The sequence below is a fragment of the Apus apus genome, chromosome 4 (genome assembly GCF_020740795.1).
Source record: "Apus apus isolate bApuApu2 chromosome 4, bApuApu2.pri.cur, whole genome shotgun sequence".
NCBI lineage: Eukaryota > Metazoa > Chordata > Aves > Apodiformes > Apodidae > Apus > Apus apus.
The window spans coordinates 27,784,629-27,797,118 of NC_067285.1; positions in this window are offsets into that span (position 1 = coordinate 27,784,629).

Consider the following 12,490-nt stretch of genomic DNA (forward strand, 5'->3'; position numbering starts at 1 on the left):
TTAAGGACAGCCCAGGACCAAGTGTCACATTTTTTTTTATTGTCCTCTCCCATTGAAGACAATTGTTTTACCATCTATTAGCAAAAGCAGCTATAATTGCAAAGGTGATGTAGGCCACTACTTTTTTTAGCAGTCTTCCTCTGAATCCAAACAATACAATGTATGTGAAAAAGTAAAGCTTAAATATACACAAATACAAAGCTTAAGAAGTTGCTACTTGAGACAGGAGCAGAATTCTATTAATGCTAGCAAGGACATCTCTTGTTTATAAAGATTATTATTTTCTGTTGAGTGTGAAAGTATATAAAACATTCACAGTACAAATGTGCAACACTCCCTTAAAAGTAAAAAGCTTTGGAGAAACTAATAGATAATTACTTTTAACCTGATCATATTGCTATTTCCCCACTTCCCAACCATACTACATTAATGCCACAGCAGAAAAATTGACCTCTGTGTAAGATGCAGAACAGAAAACACAAGTTAAAAAGTTAACAGAAATGAGAACTAACTGAATGGAGCTTAACAGCTAGTGATAAAGCACTAGCTAGACACTACTCCTTCAGAAATGCTTTAGGAAATATTTCTTTTCCAGTTCTGGAGCTCAGGAAAGCCTCAGTGCCCAGCAATATTAAGGGGAAGAGTCCCAGATGCTTCACTCCAGCATAAAACATGAGCAAGTCTACCAAAATCCTGGACCTTATTAACTCAATAGGAACTCTGCCATCTGCTTCACACAAAGAAGTGGGAGTATGGGATCAAATGTGGGGGATTGAGGCAGAAACCACCTGGCATCCTGCTGGTCATTCAGCACCAGTGACTTTCCAGCTTCCCTTTTCTTTACCTAAGGTCAGAGAAGAGGAAAGAAATTACAGCTAGAAAGTTTTCTCTAAAAAATAGGTTTTCTTGGATACAAATTATAGTGATATTGGTCACAAAAAGTGTCCATCACAGTCTCTTCTGTTTGAAGACACCATGGCTCTTCTGTCCACCTCTGGTAGATAGCCACCTACATTCAGATTTTCCCTAGGAGAGAACTAAAGCTTGCACCTTTTCAAATGCCTGGTTGTATCTACAGCTGCCCTTCTGCAGAGATGCAGAGAAGAATCAAATGATACGAACTGCCACAAAGCCAGGGAAGAAATACGAACAATCTAGACCAAATGACATTATAGAGGTTAGAAAAAAATATTTTTAAAAGCAAAAAAACAAACAAACAAACAAACAAAAACAACACCCACTACACACCATTCAACATGCAAAACTTCCACCTGAGAAGAGCTGTTATGGTTATAATTCCTCAAAACTCAAATCTCTTCTATGTTTCTCCAGGCATCTTGGATCCCTAACAAAAGACTAGTCCACAGTAGTAGTCAAGATGGACAGGATGTTCCAAAATAAGCATAACATGGGCAACCTGAATTACCTGCTGCTGAAGACAGTCTCTTTTCCAGTCAGCAACAGAGGGAATTAAGGGAGCCCAGTTCCTCAAGCTAAGCCAGATGCAGAAGGCTACATGGTGTAACTACCCTCACATTTCAACTGCTTCCCCGCTGCCTCCTCCTCTAGTGTCCCAACTGATGATGCGCATGTGTGAGGAGGGTCACAGAACCACAAAATCACTTAGGTTGAAAAAGACCTTCACAATCATCTAGTCCAACCATTAACCCTACTCTACCAAATCCAGCACCAAGCCACATTCCCAAGCACCACATCTAGATGACTTTTAAACACATCCAGGGATGGTGACTCAACCACCTCCCTGGGCAGCCTGTTCCAATGTCAGACAACCTTTTCAGTGAAAAAGTTCTTCCTAATGTCTAGTCTAAACCTGCCCTGGTGCAGCTTGAGGCCATTTCCTCCTGTTCTATCACCAGTTACTTGTGAGAAGAGACCAGCACTTGCCTCTTTACAACATCCTTCCAGGTAGTTGTAGAGGGCAATGAGGTCTCCCCTCACCTCCTTTTCTTCGGACTAAATAGCCCCAGTTCCCTCAGCTGCTCCCCATAAGACTTGTTCTAAATGCACTTCACCAGATTTGTTGCCCTTCTTTGGACACACTAAGCATCTCAATGTCTTTCTTGTATTGAGGTGCCCAAAACTGGACACAGTATTTGAGGTGTGGCCTCACCAATGCAAAGTACAGAAGGATGATCACCTCCCTGGTCCTGCTTGCCACACTATTTCTAATACACGCCAGGATCCCATTGGCCTTCTTGGCCACCTGGGCACACTGCTGGCTCATATTCAGCCAGCTGTCAACCAACACTCCCAGGTCCTTTTCTTCTGGGCAGCTTTCCAGACACTCTTCCCCCAGTCTGTAGCATTGCATGGGGTTGTCACAACCCAAGGAAAGGACGCAGCACTTGGCCTTATTGAACTTCACACAACTGGCCTCTGCCCATCAATCTAGTCTGTCCAAGTCTCTCTGTAGAGGCTCCCTGCCCCCAGGCAGATCAACACTCCCTCTCAACTTGGTGTCATCTGAAAACTTATTGAGGGTACATTCTATCTCCCTATGGGCTGAAGTAGCTCCAGAATTTGCCTCCCACATCTTCTTTCCAACACTCCTCCTTTTTGTCAACATGTTGGTTTTGGTTTTCCTTTCAAATATTTAATCAGAAGTTACCAGTTAGAAGTGCATTCCTACTTACAAACTACCCGAAGGTTTATGAGTATGTTACAGCAACACCTAAGGCATTTTTCCTAAAAAAATTGTTTACCAGGTTTTCTAGCTTATAGCTGTTTTCATGCAGAATTCATCCTGTGTCCTTCAGCAGAATGAAATTACACTGGCAATTTTTCAGTAATTCTGGGTAATGAACTCTGAGTTTCAAGGTAATCTAGATGTGGTTTGGGGCTAACTATTAAACAGACATTTTACAGTGCCATAGTTTCTCATAAGCTTGTTTCACAAGTAACTCCAATAATTAATTAAGGCTTGTAAAAATCACTTACTTCAAGGATGGCCCAAAGGTTTATTTTTGCCTGTGCTACTTTCACATTCTATATTTCTTGTTGTTCAAAGAGAAATTCAAACATCTCATTATTTATTTCTGAAGAGATGCGAACATGATGCTCATTAGATATCCATAGCTGTTCTGACGTCGACTTCCATTAAGTCCCATTTCTAGATTTAATGATTTCTCAGTTTCCCTAATGATCTCCAAGCTAAGACCAAGCTCATTGGGTTTTTTAATGCACTCATTGGTCAACTTGCCTTGCTGCCCAGACTCTGCCTGAGCTCAATACTGCAACATTGACTGAAACATTTCTTTCCCCACTTGAAATTCCACTTGAAAAAGCAATTCAATATAATTAATCTCTTGCCTCTATTTTTTGCAATGCATCTGACAAAGTGGTTTACCTCCATTGGACCTCTGGAATAATAAAGTCGTAGAAAGTAGCCAGTAACTGCATAGTAACATTTGCTTTAAAGAACCTTAATTTTGCCTCACAAATGAAACATCTAAGTTGTAACTAAATGCAGGATCATTATAAGTAAAGTTAATTTATAAAAACCAAAAGCAATCTATAAAGCATGCCTTAGCAGATGCAAGAAAGCTGCTATTTAGTTAACATGACAGACTCACTTCTGAATAAGAAAGTAAAAGACCTGGTGGTAGGCTGAGAGATTTAAAAAAGAAGATAAATACACATGGTAACATTAACATGTTTCTCACTTTGGAGCATATCTGCAAGTGTCCCAACCACATGTGGAAAAGGGATGGAAAAGGACCAGTCACCTAATAATCCACTTCTCTTCTATCAGTCCTTACACATTAGAGGTTTTACTCCCCAGTGGCTATGTTCTCTTATTTTTTATTATCATCATCATTATTATTACTATTATTATTATCATCATCATCATTGTCATCTTCATTGATACACCACAATCAAATGATGAGTTAAGGGTCAAGCCACAGATTCACGGCATGCTAGGCTTCATCTCAATGCCGAAAGAGTGAGACTGGCCTCAATACAGGAAACTCAACAAGACGTTCATCCAGAGGGGAGGAAACCAGCTCAAGTAGCTTTGGACATAAGGAGCTGGAGGAGGAGGAAAGCCTTGGTGCACAAGGAACAAATGTGTTCCACTCTTTCAGCTGCAAGATGCTATTGCTTCTGGGTACATCCATGCTCCCTCCATAATTTGGGGATTTTTTTTAATGGCTGGACTCAGTGATCTCAGAGGTCCTTTCCAACCATGGCTATTCAAAATAATAAAAATAAAATAATTCAGGGAGATGGAAGAGATAAATCTGACTACTGTGTTCAACAGACCATGCGTTCGCTTTTACACACAGCCCTCGTTTGTCCTGAAGGATTTGTTTGCAGGGCAACAGCTTTCTAGATCTTCATGGTATTTTCAAGGCTTAAGTGTATTATCTCATGTCAAGTGCTGAACACATTAGTCACACATTATACCACTTAATTTAAAATGAACACTCGTTAGGTAATTTCCCTGTAGGTGCAGGTGATATTTATATGAGTCTTTTTAAATTCAATATTACCTTTTGCAAGTGTCAAAGGTACCACTGCAGAAGACAATATTTTTTCTCATGACAGCCAATTCCATTCCATAATGAAACTGGTGGGAATTAGGCCCTTCACAATTCTTACTCTAAATCATAAATATAGTGTTCCTTGCTGCTTACTTAGGAAGTAAAGAGTTTTTCTCTGCATCAAGCTAAGCATATCAGCTGGGGGAAAACAAACAAACAAACAAACAACAAAGCCCCCAACAATAATTTAACAAGCAGCTAGCAAGTGTCATTCAGCAGAAAAGTCAGTATTTGTTTGCATTCTTGGAGAAAAGTCAGATCCCCTATTTATATTTTTGGTGTAAGTAAATGCAAAGCAAATGGGGTCAAAGTCTACTGTCAGCAAAGTCCAGCACATGGGAATCTTTCCTGTATTTCCTAAGTGGCGTATAACTTAGAGAAAATGTTTTGGTTCATTTTTGGTAAGATGAAGTTAATTACCTGACATTATAGTTTCTATTTTTCCCACACAGACTTTTTGAAGTTAGAAATGTTGTATCAGCAGATTCTACTCATGAGCTCAAAAGCAAAACTTGAGTGACAAACTCAGCATGCTCCACTCAGTCACTTGTTTTTAATGTGGCCATTTTCTACTTCTTTTTTCCATATAGCTAGAAAAAGATGCCATAAAGCAAATAAAACTGCATATTTTACCATAAATCAAAGCCATAAAATACCTTATTATCACCGTATCATCTGAAAGATTGTATTAGCAGGCAACACAGGCCAGACACTAAATCAATTTCATTAGGCAACTGCATCTCCAAGAAGCTTCTAGCAGAACATATCTTGTAAAGTGGAAAATCCTTCCTCCTGATGCAAGTCAAGAGCCCGTTAATGCATTACGTCATTCTAAATTGGATCTTGCACTTAATGCTGTTGAAGGCAGCTCGCCGAGACCTATAGGACTGAAGTCATTAATAGATCTCAAGGCATGCTGAAGAAATAAAAGAAATGCAAACAGTTTTTGACACTGAGCATTAAAAGTTTATCAGCAGTATTTCTTTTGTGCATACATTCACCTTAGTGGCCAGTGCAGAACAGCAGGAGTACCAGCCTTTAACCACGGGGGAGATAAATGCATACATCTCCCTTATAAAGGCAGCATTTAACATATTTCTGTCCATGCAGAGGAAGCCACTTCACAAGGCCACATTGCAACCAGCAGTGCTCAGCAGGGCAAAGTCAGAATATGGAGGTGTACAACAATCTACCTCATCTCTCCCTCCCTCCTCCCTTTGGGCTTATACACCTAGGCAGGTCTCATCAAGACTGATACAAATTTGAAGTGCTCGGTATCCATGACATCCATTCCCTAAAATCCAGTAATGCTCCTACAGTTTAAGAAAATCAGCCAACTTCAGGCTTAGCATCCTTAGTTGCATCAGAGAAGGGGTCATACAGAAATATTGCTGACAGCAACAACCTTTTCTGATTTGGACCTTAATAGTATTAGTCTAAGCCCTACAGAGTCACCTCTGCTTAGGAAAGAGTACCTGTTCTATTTTTCTTCCTAAGGCGTGCAAGAAGAATCACACTTTCGGCACAATTTATCTGGTTCCTGAGTGAGTACAGGCAGAGCATGTTTTACACAGCAAATCTCTGCCCTCTTTCCAGTCTGATAATCACCAGCTTTCCTATTCTGACTTACCTGCCTGCAGCCTCAAGATTTTGCAGGCCAAGTACATGCCTTTGAGGCAGTTCTAGCAAACCTCCTGGAAGCTGCATGTCAAGTCTTACACACAGTGACCAAGAAAAATAAAAATAAAATAAAATAAAATAAAATAAAATAAAATAAAATAAAATAAAATAAAATAAAATAAAATAAAATAAAATAAAATAAAATAAAATAAAATAAAGGGAGGAAAGGCAGGAAGAAAGGGGAGGGGAGGGAAGCTTTTGCCCTGATGTATTCTATTTCTTTAATGTTATTTTTCTCAGAGTAATAAGCACCTTTCAGTCTTTATCTTCAATCATACAATGTATGTGTATGCATGTAGTGGGATCACAATAGAATTACATTGCCTGTGTAATTATTTTTATTCTGATTATTTTGGGCTAAATGCTTCATTCTATGCATCTTTTTTCAAATATTATTATTTGTGAAAGAAGAGAGGGGGAGTTTTGGGAGGTAATAGCAGAAAACCAGGGCATGGCTCAGGTAACCTCTCACCACCTCAACTGTCCTACTGACCCACAGAAGGGCAAAAAGGAAAAGTGCCACACTTTGGTCCTTCTGACTTGCTTTACAGCCCATCCTTCATTTGTTCAACCCTTGAAGATATCTAACTGGCCTAATTTTGATGACCTATCCGTACCAAGGTAGGAGTGAGTAAGAAATCTGGGAAGGTAAGTGAAGCCTATGATGATCAGGAGCTTCCTCTAACCACTGACCTCCCTGTCCCGTCTGCCTGCAGACACTAATGTTAAATTAATGCAGACCCATCTTCAGAGAATCTCTATTTACTTCAGAGGAGCTTTGCTAGGGCAAAGCAGACCTACAGTCCCATTCAATAGGAGTTCTTAGTCCGAAGAAAAGGAGGTGAGGGGAGACCTCATTGCCCTCTACAACTACCTGGAAGGATGTTGTAAAGAGGCAAGTGCTGGTCTCTTCTCACAAGTAACTGGTGATAGAACAGGAGGAAATGGCCTCAAGCTGCACCAGGGCAGGTTTAGACTAGACATTAGGAAGAACTTTTTCACTGAAAAGGTTGTCTGACATTGGAACAGGCTGCCCAGGGAGGTGGTTGAGTCACCATCCCTGGATGTGTTTAAAAGTCATCTAGATGTGGTGCTTGGGAATGTGGCTTGGTGCTGGATTTGGTAGAGTGGGGTTAATGGTTGGACTAGATGATTGTGAAGGTCTTTTTCAACCTAAGTGATTCTATGATTCTATGGTTCAGCCCAGAAGAAACATGGGGAAGGCTGATGTTTCAGGGGCAACAGAAGGAGATAGCACTTGTGCTGCAGCCTGCAAGAAATATATAATAATAGAATCTTAGATTCATAGAATGTCTTAGGTTGGAAGGGACCCCTAAAGATCATCTATTCCAACCCCCTTATAATAAACAGGGACATCTCACACTAGAATAGACTGCTCAGATCCCCACCAAGCCTGACCTTGAAAGTCTCCAGGGATGGGGCTCCTACCACCTCTCTAGGCAACCTGTTCCAGTGATCCACCACCCTCATATGAAATAACTTTTGTCCAACCTAAATGTACCTTTCTCTAGCTTGAAACCATTACCCCTTGTCCTATTGTTACATGCCCTAGTGAACAGGTCTTCCCCAGCCTTCTTATAGACACCTTTCAGGTACTGGAAGGCTGCTATAAGGTCCCCCTGGAGTCTTCTCTTCTTCAGGCTGAACAACCCCAAATCCCTCAGCCTGTCTTCATAAGAGAGGGGCTCCAGCCCTCTGATCATTTTCCTTGCCCTCCTCTGGACATGCTCCAACAGGTCTACATCCTTCTTCTGTTGGGGGCACCAGAGCTGGATGCAATACTCCAGTTGAGGTCTCACCAGGGCAGAGTAGAGGGGCAGAGTCACCTCTCTCGATCTGCTGGCCACACTTCTCTTGATGCAGACCAGGATGTGGTTGGCCCTCTGGGCTGCAATTGCACATTGGTGTCTCATGTCCAGCTTTTAACCCACTAGTACCCCCAGGTCTTTTTCCACAGGGCTGCTGTCTAGCATGTCTTCCCCCAGCCTCTGTTCATATCCCTGGTTGCCCCAGCCCAGGTGCAGGACCCTGCACTTGGCCTTGTTGAACCTCATGAGGGTCACCTGGGCCCAATTCTCCAGCTTGTCCAGGTCCAGGATGGCATCCTATCCCTCTGGTATATCGACCACAGCATCCAGCTTGGTGTCATCAGCCAATTTGCTGAGGGTGCTCTCAATGCAACTGTCAATATCATTAATCAAGATATTAAACAACACTGGTCCCAGTAAAGACCCCTGAGGGACACCACTTGTCACCATTTCTCATTTGGACATCAAGCCATTGACCACTACCCTCTGGATGCAACCATCCAGCCAATTCCTTATCCACTGAACAGTCCACCCATCAAACCCATATCTCTTCAAAGGAGAGAGAAAGATGCTGTGGGGGACTATGTCAAAGGCCTTGCAGAAGTCCAGATAGATGACATCCATAGGTCTTCCCTTGTCCACTGATGCAGTCACTCCATTGTAGAAAGCCACTAGGTTAGTCAGGCAGGATTTGCCCCTAGTAAAGCCATGCTAGCTGTTCGGAATCACCTCCCTGTCCTTTGTGTGTCTTAACATGTTCCATGATCTTCCCAGGCACAGAGGTGAGGCTGACAGGTCGGTAGTTTCCCGGGTTCTCCTTTTTACCCTTTTAAAAATGGGCACAATGTTTCCTTTCTTCCAGTCACCAGGGACTTCACCTGACTGCCATGACTTTTCAAGTATCATGGAGAGTGGCTTGGCAACTACATCAGATGATTCCTTCAGGACTCTGGGATGCATCTCATCAGGTCCCGTGGATGTTCAGATTCCTCCGATGGTCACCAACCTTTTCTTTGCTTACCGTGGGAGGGCCTTCGTCTCCCTGGTCTCTGTCCTGTGGACCATCTACATGAGAGCCATGAGGAGAGGGGTTGCCAGTGAAGACTAAGGTAAAAAAGTTGTTGAGAATCTCAGCCTTCTCCTCATCTGTTGTTACTAGTTCGCCACTGTTCTTTAACCTTCCTTTTCTGGTTTACATACCTATAGAAGCCCTTCTTGTTTTTCTTTACTTCACTTGCCAAGCTCAGCTCCAGCTGAACCTTGGCCTTCCTGACCTCGCCCCTACACAACCAGTCAACATCCCTATACTCTTCCCATGATACCTGTTCCCACTTCCACCACCTGTGTAGTTCCATCTTGCCTTTCAGTTTGATCAGTAGGTCTCAACTCAGCCATGCTGGTCTCTTGCCTTCCTTGCCCAATTTCTTACACCTGGGGATTGAGATCTCTTGGGCTTTATGGAAAGCATCCTTAAAAATCTGCCAGCTCTGTTCTGCTCCGTTGTCCCCAAGGGCCATTTCCCATGGGATCCTACTTACTGATTCCTTGAAGAGGTGGAATTTTGCTTTCCTAAAATTTAGAGTCCTGACTATGCTTCACATCTGCCTCATACCCCTTAGGACAGTGAACTGCACTAGTGCATGATCACTGTGGCCCAGGCTGCCTTCAACTTTGACATCCCTGATGCGTTCACTTGCATGTGTGACCATTAGATAACCCATCCCCTCAGGTAGGGCTGTCAATTTCTTGTCTTAAGAAGTTGTCATTGAGGCACTCCAGGAGTCTCCTGGATTGCCTACAGCTTGCCTTGTTACTTTTCCAGCAGGTGTCAGAATGGTTGAAATCTCCCAGCAGGATAAGAGCCTGTGATTGCAATGTCTCCTTGAACTGCAGTAAGAAGGCTTCATCGATAGGCTCCACTTGATCAGGCAGCCTGTAATAGACTCCAACCACAAGACTCCCTTTGTTGTCTCAATCCCTAATTCCTACCCATAAGTTTTCAACCTGCTTATGGCTATTCTTTAGGGACAACTCCTCATACTCTATCCACTTATTTACATAGAGGGCAACACCTCCACCCCTTCTTCTTCTCATGTCTCTTCTGAACAGGTTGTAGCCATCAATAGCCACACTCAAGTCACAGGATTCATCCCACCAAGTTTCTGTAATTGCCACTATGTCCTAGCTTTCCTGTAGCATGGTAGCTTCCAGCTCCTCGTGTTTGTTGCCCATGCGGCACACATTGGTGTACAGGCACTTCAGCTGGCCTGCCAGCCATGTCACTTTCTTAGAAGGACACTCCTTTATTCCTCCAAGGCATTTAATGGATGCAACCCTGCTGTCTCCTATTACGTCAGGAGCACCTGGCTCATCTCTGTAAGACTTTGCCTGTGCTGCAGTGTCCACAGCATGCTTCAGGGCAACAGGTTGAAGGCCCTTACTATAACCCCATCCTTCCAACCATGGTGTGTCACCCTGCTGCTTGTCACAGACAATCTTGATATGATTATCCCCCTCTCCCTTTGCATCTAGTCTAAAGCCCTGTCAATCAACCCCACAATCTCTTGGACAAAGACCCTCTTCCCCTTTTGAGAAAGGTGTCTCCTCTTTGATGCCAGTATTCCTGGTGCTATGTAGGCCATCCCATTATCAAAACATGCAAAATTGTGCCGGTGACACCTGCCACGGAGCCATGTATTGATAGATTAGATCATCCTGTTCCTTACAATGTCACTGCTTTCAACTAGAAGGAGGGAAGAAAAAATAACCTGCTCCCCAGTCTCTCTCACTAATCATCACAACACCCTGAAGTCTCTCTTGATTGTTCATGAACTACTACTTGCTGCTTCCTCTTCACCCACATGGAAAATCAGCAGTGGGTAGTAATCTGTGGACCTCACTAAGCTAGGAAATTTTCTAGTGACATCCTTAACCCAATGTCTGTGTGTGATGTCTGTCTCAAAAAACATTTCCTAATCAATGCTTCCACTTTATGGTGAGATTCTGCCTACCAAAGATTCTGTTCAGGAACTGATTGAGGTATTTTTCTGTAAACAGCTAAAATTACCAGGACTAAAGTAACTGAAAGCTGAACAAGACAGCCTGGAACTATCATTTTTAAATAGTACATTATGAGAACTCCTCTCCTCCTTCAGTAGCTAGCTACAAAACAGTATTTCAGCAACATTCCTGCATTCAAGATTACAACAAAAGCACAACTAAAGGCTTTGCCTTCATCATGATTAATTTTGTTTTGTGGGATAACAAAGTCTCATTCTATTCTATTATAAAAGGCAACTAAACTTGAAGAAATTCCTTATTAAATCAAGCTCAATGGATTGGATAAAAGAAGCTAAATCAATTAGGCAATCTTTAAAAAAACCCAACAACACGGTAATACATATTTTATGGAAATGTGGAAGAAAGCCCTGGTTAATTCACAGGTGTGGTTTATAAATAGTTCTGTAGATTGCCCCTAATGTGTACTAAAAAGTGCACTTGAATAGCACAAGAGGTCTTGATAGATCTATTGTAAACAATGCATATTGGGTCAGGTTGTATTGGGTCAGGTTTCCATAGAAGCCTTCAGGAGAAGAAAGAAGCCTTTAGAAAAGAGAAGCAGGCAATGACAGTAGTTAACCTTAAAAGTGGAAAGCTCCATATCTTTTATATTCTGGTAAAAATTATTGTACTGCTCCTTAATATAGCCACCTTAAAGACAGGCATCAATCTGAAGTAACCCCTGGGCTCTCTAAACAGTCAGTGAAGAGGACGAGCTGTCTCCAGAGCACAATTTGTCCTGTACTAAGACAGGTGATGCTTGGGAGCTGCCATTCCATTCAGTACCAGTAGATAAAGCCTATCTTAGACTAGATAATTGGCACATTTGGTTTTTACATGGAAAAATTTGCATGTGATGAATCCCTATCAATGTAAACACAGATCTTTATACAGAAGTTAAGAAAAGCTATGCAGAATTCAGGCTTAAGTAATGCTTACTGGTAGAAGACTACTAAGCAAGATATACAATATCACAGTGAAAGGAAAACTGAAGTGCTTTTGTCATACACAGCCTAGGAGTTCATTTACATATGTGGTCAGTAGCATAGACACATTTAGGTATGGTGCAGAGAGAGTCCTGTTGCTTTTCTACAAGAGCAACAGTAAACTGGAGGAGTTTGCAAATCCTCTCTTAATGCAACTAAAGCCCCTCCTGAAAGTAGAGTTGCATTTGGCAACTGGGTTCTGTTCTCTGAACTGTAATTCCTGAAAGAGTTGTTATTCTGCATGCTGTAGGAAGGCTTGAACCCTGCAGGGCAAATTAAACAGTGTCATGGATATGCTAAATTCACAGTTCAGCAGAGAGAGACAGCATATTTCATTATATTGTGAACATGTATATGATCCTAAAATCAA